General features: G+C 30.0%; 1 protein-coding gene across 1 annotated transcript in view; it reads left to right on the forward strand.

The window, feature by feature from the left end:
- Window positions 1-9,585, forward strand: part of LOC105617176 (major royal jelly protein 1-like) — a 90,427-nt gene that overhangs the window by 1,315 nt on the left and 79,527 nt on the right. The window lies entirely within an intron of this gene.

The raw sequence follows: 9,585 nt of genomic DNA on the forward strand, positions 1-9,585 counted from the left end.
TGTGTGTGTGTGTGTGTGTGTGTGTGTGTGTGTGTGTGTGTGTGTGTGTGTGTGTGTGTGTGTGTATGTGTGTGCGTGCGTGCGTGCGTGTGTGTGTGTGTGTGTGTGTGTGTGTATGTGTGTGAACATACATACACACACACATATATACATATATATTGTGTGTATGCATATTTATTATATGCACTTTTAGGGGGTGGACTTTTGAAAAAAATCGATTATTTTCCTTCGAAGTGAATATAATCGAAATTAAAAGATGGAAAACAATTTTTAACAGTCGAAAAAAGGTTTTAAGAATATTTTATAGTAACGATGAATACAATTTAAATTTTTATTTTTTAATACATTCTCGTCACTTCACATCTTTTTTAAATTTCAAAATTTTGTTATGACTAAATTAAAGATCATTTTAATATTCAATTATTTATTTAAAATTATTTTCTAAGATATCGTTATCGAGATTTTATTTACAAACGCTTTTATACTTCGTACTCGTTCATATGCTCGATTCTTCATGCAGCACATTCCACGTATTTTTCTGTAATAGGAGATGATGATGGAAACAAAAATTTTTCGAAAAAATTCTGCGTATATGTAATCAAAATTTTCGTGTCTCTTATTTTAATCTAATCAACAATGTATTGAAAACCTATCAAAATCGAAAAATACATTTCCGTGTCTTTCTTTAGTGAGTGAAAAAGTATTTTCAATAAAACAAAATTATTGAATAAAACAAAATTTTCAATTTATACTATACACTAATTATAATTTTTTCTAAAATATTTTTTTTTAGAAGCCATTGTATATTTGTATATTTAACAGACACTTAAAATGAAAAATATTCTATCTACAGAAACAAAATTTTCAATTTGAAAAATTTCATGTAAAAACAAAATTTGCGTATTTTTGTATCGTCAATAATTCGTTTGATTAAATGAAATAGACGACCACAAATATTCACAAATATTAAACGAAATTAATTAATTTAACATTCACAAATATTAAATAAAATAGAAATTCATGAAAAACAAGAATTATGTATAATAATATGATAATAATAAGAAGTTAAACGCAAACTTGAGATAAATCGTTAGAATAAAATATAGAATTTTTCATAAAATAAGATAAAGAAGAAAGCATAATATACTGTTTGAATTTATGAAAATATTTGAATATACAGCTATACACATTATACTATGTGTTAATCGCTTAACGGGAATGAGATGTATTATCAAACTCAATGCTTTAATGAGATGCTTTAATACCTCTTTGAATTAAATAGTGCAAAAGATGAAATTTGTGCATATCGGACAGAAAATATTCAATTACATATTATTATTATTGAGGTACACGTATATAACCGCATTTGTAATAAAGAGAAGTAAAACTAGTTCAAACATTTATATATTATGAAGTTTATGATACGCGCAATACATATACTATTTGCAATGAATCGAGAAAATAATTAAAAATACATATATACATAACATGTTTTCAAACAGAAACTTTGACATAAAATATGAATGCTTATACAATTATTTCAAGTTGCATGGTTATACAGTTGTTTTTAACATTTAATAGATTGTTGAATGTAAAAAGATAATTAGAGCTTGCTAGATGAAGCAGTGGAAGTAATAAAAGTATGGTTTTCGTCTTTTCGCCAATTAATTAAAATGATTAATGAATTATTTTGTGAGAGTAGAAAGACATGGCTGATTTGTAATATAAATGAAGATAATAGGATATATTATGAAAGACATGAATTTTTATTAGAACTGTATGCAGCTCTAAAAATACGAACACAAGATTTTCGCTTTGCAAGAAAATACTAGATTTAAAAAAAAGCTTTTCATTTATGAACTTTTAATCTAGATATATTTAAAAAAAAAAGCTTTTAATCTATAAAACTAAAAATTTGCACCTAAAAATAAGAAAAATCACTAAAATCTCTTATTTTTTCTCTCATTTCTTCAATAATTAGAATTGAATATCAAACCCTTTCTTAAAATATACGCATTATACTATGTGTTAATTGCTTAATGGGAATGAGATGTATTATTAATCAAACTCAATGCTTTAATGAGATGTTATAAATTTCGAAAATTTCTTTTTAGAAAATATAAAACAATAAAAATAAGAAAGTACTAACTTTACAGTAATCTTTATTTTAAATCACTTCTTCAGATATATTAAATATATATAGTACATATTAATATTTAATTTACATTTATTTAACTTATTAACTTTTCATTTCACTACTTCACTTATTATTAACCACAGAAGCAAATGATTGCCGCAGGAATTCAACATAGACGTTAATAAACTAGTTAACATGCCGCACGACGTTTATCGCGCACGAGAAGTATCGAGATCACGTACTATATCCTACGCCCGCCGACTTGTCGCAAGGGTGGTCGTAGGGAATAACGGAATAGTACTTGGCGGCGTGAAAGGAGTTACTCAATTGAATCCACGGTATCGGGCGATAAAATGGTACAGCTAATGGAATTACCGGAGCGCGCTTGCATGCGTGCGACGCAAATTTATCACATACATTATTCATAACTCGGCCCAAGTCGACCAGTGCCGGCGCCAGTGGTGCTCATGCACTAGTAAAACGTTTCTCCTTCCGAATATATGTGCGTGTATCGATTTGGTAGATGAGAGATTGCGCGTGATATCGATTGGCGATGTTACACGGCTGCATAATAAAAAGCCAACCGAAGAGGCCTTCAGGCGAGTTCTATTCGTTAGATTCGTTGTCGTCGTTGTCGTTGTCGTCGTCATCGTATCGTTATATTTCATAGCCTTGCTTCACACCTCGTTTGCGCCATTGTCGTTCTAGACGAACAACTTTCGCAATTTCATTCGGCGCCACGGACTGCGACAAGGACTTCGCGCACGAACTTGGTCCAGGTAAATTAAACGCTTGTCTCCACTCGCGTGATACCTAACTCGGTGATCTTCAGCTGCCCAAGGGCCTCAGAAATTCAAGCAATCATCACGCGATTATCATCACTCGCTCCGGATGAGATGATAAAAAGCACTGGTCGTTGGGAGAAAAGTAGCGTGGTTGAAATAGGCTGTGATTGAAATAGGCGAGGAGTGGAATGTTGGAAGTTTAAAAGAGTATAGGCAAAGATTAAAAGTGGTAGTATAATTTCGCTCCGATTTTTCGATAGATGTGACAGATGGATGTTTCTACTGCACGAATAAATATAGAAACGTCAGAAACCATTTCCATGTGTTTACAGTCCGTAGATATATAGTGTGTTCGAAATCGACAATGGTATACCGATTTTGGAATATAATATCTAGTTTGGGACAATAGTTCATAAACTATATATGTCTACATGGTGTATTTTTACTCCTTTTTCAAATATTCATTTATCGCGCATTCGCAAATATTAACATCAGCCATGACAGAAGTAACAACGTTTTAGATACGCATCGTGTTCCATATCTTCCATTATACAAACATGTATCGCTATGAATTTATTCGAATCGATTTTTTCGCAAAAATATCACGTACAGCACTAATGGTACGTCAGTTACAAGTAATAAAAAAAATTTATATTTTTATGACAAGTTTTTACTAATTTTTGTTACACTGTAAATATTTTTTATATAAATTACAAAACGTTATTCTTATCTAATTTGTTTCTTATCTAATTTGTTTCCAAAATAAATTTAAATGTCTTATAAATTTTATTATATAATTCTAAGAACTTCAGAATTCTATTTCTAATTACAAAAAATATTTAAAATTATTTAATGGATGTAAAAAACCACACAGATTTTTGTTAAAATAAAAAAATTGGAAACTGAATGATATGTTAATTTAAAAAATTCATAAAAATATTCAAATTTGTTTTTATATTCTGTTGCATGTTTTACAATATATTACATTACAATATATCAAATACGTCGTGTTTTAAAGTTTAATAATTTTTCTTGTATATAAAGTTAAATTTGCACTTTCGTTACAAAATCTTGGAACTTTCTACTCACGGTTCTAAATGGACTAAAACATGCTAATTGGTTAAGACGCTGCAAGATAGTCATCGTCGATGAAAGTGCTTCACGTTGGATCTCGCATTATTATGGGATCAAGTTAATCTTCTGGAAACGCACCTATGGTTTAACAGATTTATATTCAGCAAATATTTCAGGAGACTTTCATATTTTTACGAAAAAATTGCTAAAAATAGATTCCAAGTAGAAAGACTACAAAAATGCTGTAAAAAATATATAAAAATGAAAAACCTTGCGCACGTCTTAATTTTTAGGGTTACAATATTTTAATTAAAGACATTTTTAAAAGAAAAATAACGAAGATTTGCAAAAATTATTGATTTTTCTGAAATTTCGATGTTTTTACTATACACTGGAAAAAGAGTCTGGTTGCATTTATTAGAATTCTGGTGGAAAATAGATAAATCAGAATTTTCTGATTCATCCATTTTCAATCAGATTCTTAGTATAATAACTGCATACGTAATTTTTTATTTTTATTTGTATCTTTAGAAAGTTTTACACAATTTTCTATTTATTTCTCTTAAATAGTAAAAGGTATTTGCATTTCATTTAAGAAACAATACAATAGAAATCAAGCTTGTAGCTTTTAATACTCGGATATTCAGAATGATACCATTTCCTGCTTCCTTGCGAAACTCTTGCACAGATTCTGAACTTTCATCGTTGTTAGCTAAATGCATACCAAGAGTCTCCACAAAAATGTTTGCATTATCATTTTCACGGAGCTTTACGAAGCTTACAAAAACTTTCCGACATTTTTAGAGTCAGCAGATAGCTTAGATAAACTTTTGAATTTCTTGCAGTTCTCTTTCCATTTTTCTCTCTTTTTCCTATTTCAATGCACTACTATTCCGAAGTAGAACGCGCTTTATTATAAGCATTCTTGGAATATTTGCTTATTCCGCTCTCACAACTTAGGTATATCTCGTGTAAGTTAAAAACAATTTAGGACATGTGGACGTTATCAAAATACAATATATTTTATCGAGAATATGAAGTATAACGAAAATATCGATGCATAAGTGACATTTGACATCACAGCTTATCTCCAAAGACTTTAATTGCGTCATTAGCGATACGTTCAGTAGTGATTCGTTCAATTAAAGTTATCGAGTTAATAACAAATTTGCACGACTATCACAGAAAAATGTAAGATAATGTATCAACTCGGTATTGCAATGTCAAGATTAATAATAGTGCATTTCACGCACGTAACGATCATTCCTTAAGGAAGATCCTGAAATCATATATGTGTTTTACCGATTATTTTTAAAATAAGTATATTGTATTTTCCTAACTGCTTTTAAGAATACAGATTTAAGAATACATTTCAGTTGAAGTATAAACGATAATGTAGTCCAAACCGGTCGACTTTATGCCAATATTTGCTTTATATACAAGTTTTATACTTTGTATGCATAAAACAATCTCGGTTTGAACTAGGGATTACATGAATAAACAATGTAGAGTTCTTAGAATTAAGTTTAGATTGAAGGATTAGTTAGAAAATTTGTACGTATGTATGCGATATTGATGCAGTAGTGTTATATGTCAACGACAAAGAAATCGTATATGATCAGTTCTATTGAATCGATAAAATAGACGACTTTAAGATTCCCTTACCTCTTAGTTATACGATGATTTTCTAGTCCTTTACTATACACGATGATCATTCATGTCCGAAATTAATTTTCATCGTTTTAATAAATATACAAAAATTATTAAATGACTCTTACATATATTTTAATATCTTTAAAAAATATTTCTAGGGCTGTATATTTAAACAAATTATATATAAATATTATAACTGATTATTTGATACTCCTAGTTTTTCGAAGAAAAGAAATATAATATAATATAATTGCAGGACCCAATCGTGTATACTAATTGTAAGAGTTAATATTCGATAAAAACAAGAATAAAATAATACATCATGCACATGTGTGTAACGGAACGCAAACCAAATTTACAGAATAAAGTTTACAATTTAAACTGAGCGGTAATATTATAATAATGTGGCTATAATCAACAAGAGAAGAATGTATAAGCTCGATATCACCTCAATGATAAACCAGATAAGGGCCAATGTAGCGATATTTATTTTCCCTCTGCATACGACACGTGTCGTGACATTTGTGACGTGTCACTGCAATAGAGCGATCGCTCTCGCACCACTGCATGGGTGCGCTAATTAGCGTATAACAATATTTTTATTACAAACAAAACGACTTTAACTAATCGTTATCTCAATACGACGCGAATACAATAATGAAAATAGTACAAGCCATAGAACTCGCGTTCGCCTTCAATAGCAATAGCTCGACCGTGTATGCCATTGCGAACGCGAGTCGTTGACCCGTAGTACTTGAATCTGCAATAGAAGCAACGTGCGTGCGGCTTATCGATGGATAAAGGCGCGTGAGCAAAGAGAAGAAAAAGTCTTTTTCACTGTGAAATGTGAAGTGTCGCGACTCGTAGCACATCAAGGCGGTCTAAATTAGAAATCCTATAATAAAGTCTAGCCACGAGATAATAAACTTTTGATCGATTCGTCGTCTTTTTCAACTTCAGTAAATGAGAATGAGTAAGATATAATATAAGTTAAAATAAGATAACGTATATAAAAAGAAACAAATAATATAATAAGATAAATGTATAACTAGTTAGTGGACAGTTAGTAGACATGATCTTATTATTGGATGAAATAATGCAAATTTTAAACATTAAGTTTTTAATGATATATACTACTCTAAGTAAATTCGTTAAAATAACAAATTTATTTAGAGTCGTACATATTAAAAGCTTAATTTAAAAAATTGTATCATTTCGTCCAATAATTAGGTCATGTCCATAACTATGTACATTTAAAATTACTCGTGGCTTCTATTAGAATCTCTAGTCTAAATGCATCAGAAAAAATGAACATTGCATTTTCCTTACGTGACGCATATATAGCTTAAATTGAATTGCTTAATTTAAAATCAAAAAAATTTTATTCTCCACCAGAGAACTTCGAGAATTTCGTCGCAAAGATTTTAAAACTGATCTAAATTAAAACTGCTTTTAGTCCCCAAAGATTTGAGAAATCATGTAAATAAATTTGTTTGAATTAATTTTTTAATCATTTATTTTATTTGTTTACGATAATTACATATATACAACTCGTGAACTTTAATACTTATATTTAAATTAACTGTCTAATTAAATGTTATAATTACATCTTGTTTTTTTTCTCTATCCATTACTTTATGACTGTAATATAATGTTAACACGAATACTTTTTTTAGAAAGATTATTCTAACATTAAAAAGAGATTCGTCTCTACTTTTTTCTAGTTTACAAATAAATAAACAAAAATTTTATTTTAGTTTTCAAATTACAATATAATAATATTATTTAATATGAAGCCTCCAAAATCATAACCATAATATTACATTACTGAAAAAATAAATTTAAAAAATTAAAATTAACTGAAATTTAATTAAAAATTGTTAAATATACTACTATGCTTCCATTTATTTTTTTAAGTATTCGTATACATAAAACTTTTCATAAATTGCTGTCTTAGTTTTAATAAAAATTTTGAGATCTATTTTCAAAAATTTGCAATTATCTGTTTTCTCTAATGAAAATATTAAGATAGTTAAATAGATAATTAAGATAGAAAATATTAACATAGTTAAAAAATTGTAATAATATAAAAAAAAATAATAATGTAAATATATATAATAATATATAAATAATGTAAATAATATAAAAAAAGAATTTTTCATAAAGTAAATTCATTTTGAAAAAAAAACGTAATGGATAAAAAAGGCTTAAATACTGAAAATTGGAAATTTAAATAACATCTTGCTAAAATAAATAGAGAAAATGTCATTAAAATTAAGCTCGCAGAGGAGGGGAGCGGGATACCTTATACATTCATGGGGATTAATTTTGCCAGAGAAGGAAATGTACATATCGGATTTCACGTACGCTGAGCCATCAGAAAAATTCTCATATCATAAATTATTTCTTGAACACTCTCTAAATACGAGATGTTTGATCTCGCCAGCATGATTGTAATCAAACTTACGACAGACAACTAGTTAGTCGATGAACGTACTATGCATACCTTTAGATCAATGCAACTACAAATAGGAATATCTATCTTCTCTCAACTTATTTAACCTATAACGGATCATGTTTTCATATTTATTCAATATTTCCAAGCGTTTGCAATCATTATGTGGTATGTATCGACTATGAAAGCTAGACATAACAACACTATAACTTACACAGAAAGAATGATTTTATGAATGACTAAACTATCAGACGTGTGTATCTAAAAATTTAGATCAATCTAAATCAAAAATTTAGATCAATTTAGATCAATATAGACAAATCTGAAAATAATTTTGTTAGACCATTAAAATAATTATATATAATTAGAACTGTTAAACTGATTGCCGAAATATCTTTTAGCAGCATTATTCGTCATGCTTAAAATTTTTACGTAATTATTTTGATAAGTAAAATTATTTTGTCTGCTATGTCTAACTAAATTTTTACATACTTCATATCAAATTCCTTTCTTATATAATTATATAATGACAAATAAATATATTCAAAAAAGCAAAAGATACTTTTTAAATGTAATAACAGAACTTTGTGAAAATCAAATATCGATTATATACCTTGCATTGTGAACAAATTTCACACCAGGAAATGAACTTTCAATTCTTTCCCAAACCGTATTTTGCAACGTGTTATTTATTCTCAAAAAAATGTCAAAGAGATTACCGTCCTAAAATCGTGCTTCAAAGTGATTATATGTTGCCGCGGGCGCGACACAGCGTGACACGTCACGACGCAGTCTAGATATTATCGCGAGATGAATCGTGGACAATGAAACACCACAGAAAATTAGGCGAAATATCCTGCGAACACACTGACCTCCCTCGACGAATCTACGACATCTCATCAGTGTCGTCACATTACATACATCACGTCTGTTCTCGGAGAACAATTATTAGGAAATCCCTTGATAGTGCCTCTTTTATTAGCGTAATATATTTCAGACTGTCTCGCAGAAGTGCAAAACTTTTGGGCCACGTAACTCACCTTATTATAACTCGCTGTGAAGCTTGCGCCGTATACATTCGGAAAAATATCACCTTGCATCGTTCAAAGGATCGCTCCCGTGCTTTCTATTTCGACGATAAATCGAAATTTCCTGCTTCCCCGTTGTTCGAAACATCGAGACTATTTATATATGAATTTCGCTAGAGAATTTTCCTGCTGTAAAAACGTGTGATACTCGCAACGTATCTCGTGGTATTAAATCTTAACGAGTAAGAAAAACACGCACACACACACACACACACGCGCGCGCGCGCGCGCACACGCACACGCACACACACGCACACGCACGCACGCATACACACACACACACATACACACACACACGCACACACGCACGCGTGCGCGCAGAGAGACAGAGAGAGAGAGAGAGAGAGAGAGAGAGAGAGAAGAGAGAGAGAGAGGAGGGAGGTTACTTTTATT

The sequence above is a fragment of the Atta cephalotes genome (assembly GCF_000143395.1).
Source record: "Atta cephalotes unplaced genomic scaffold scaffold00012, whole genome shotgun sequence".
In the NCBI taxonomy this organism is placed as follows: domain Eukaryota; kingdom Metazoa; phylum Arthropoda; class Insecta; order Hymenoptera; family Formicidae; genus Atta; species Atta cephalotes.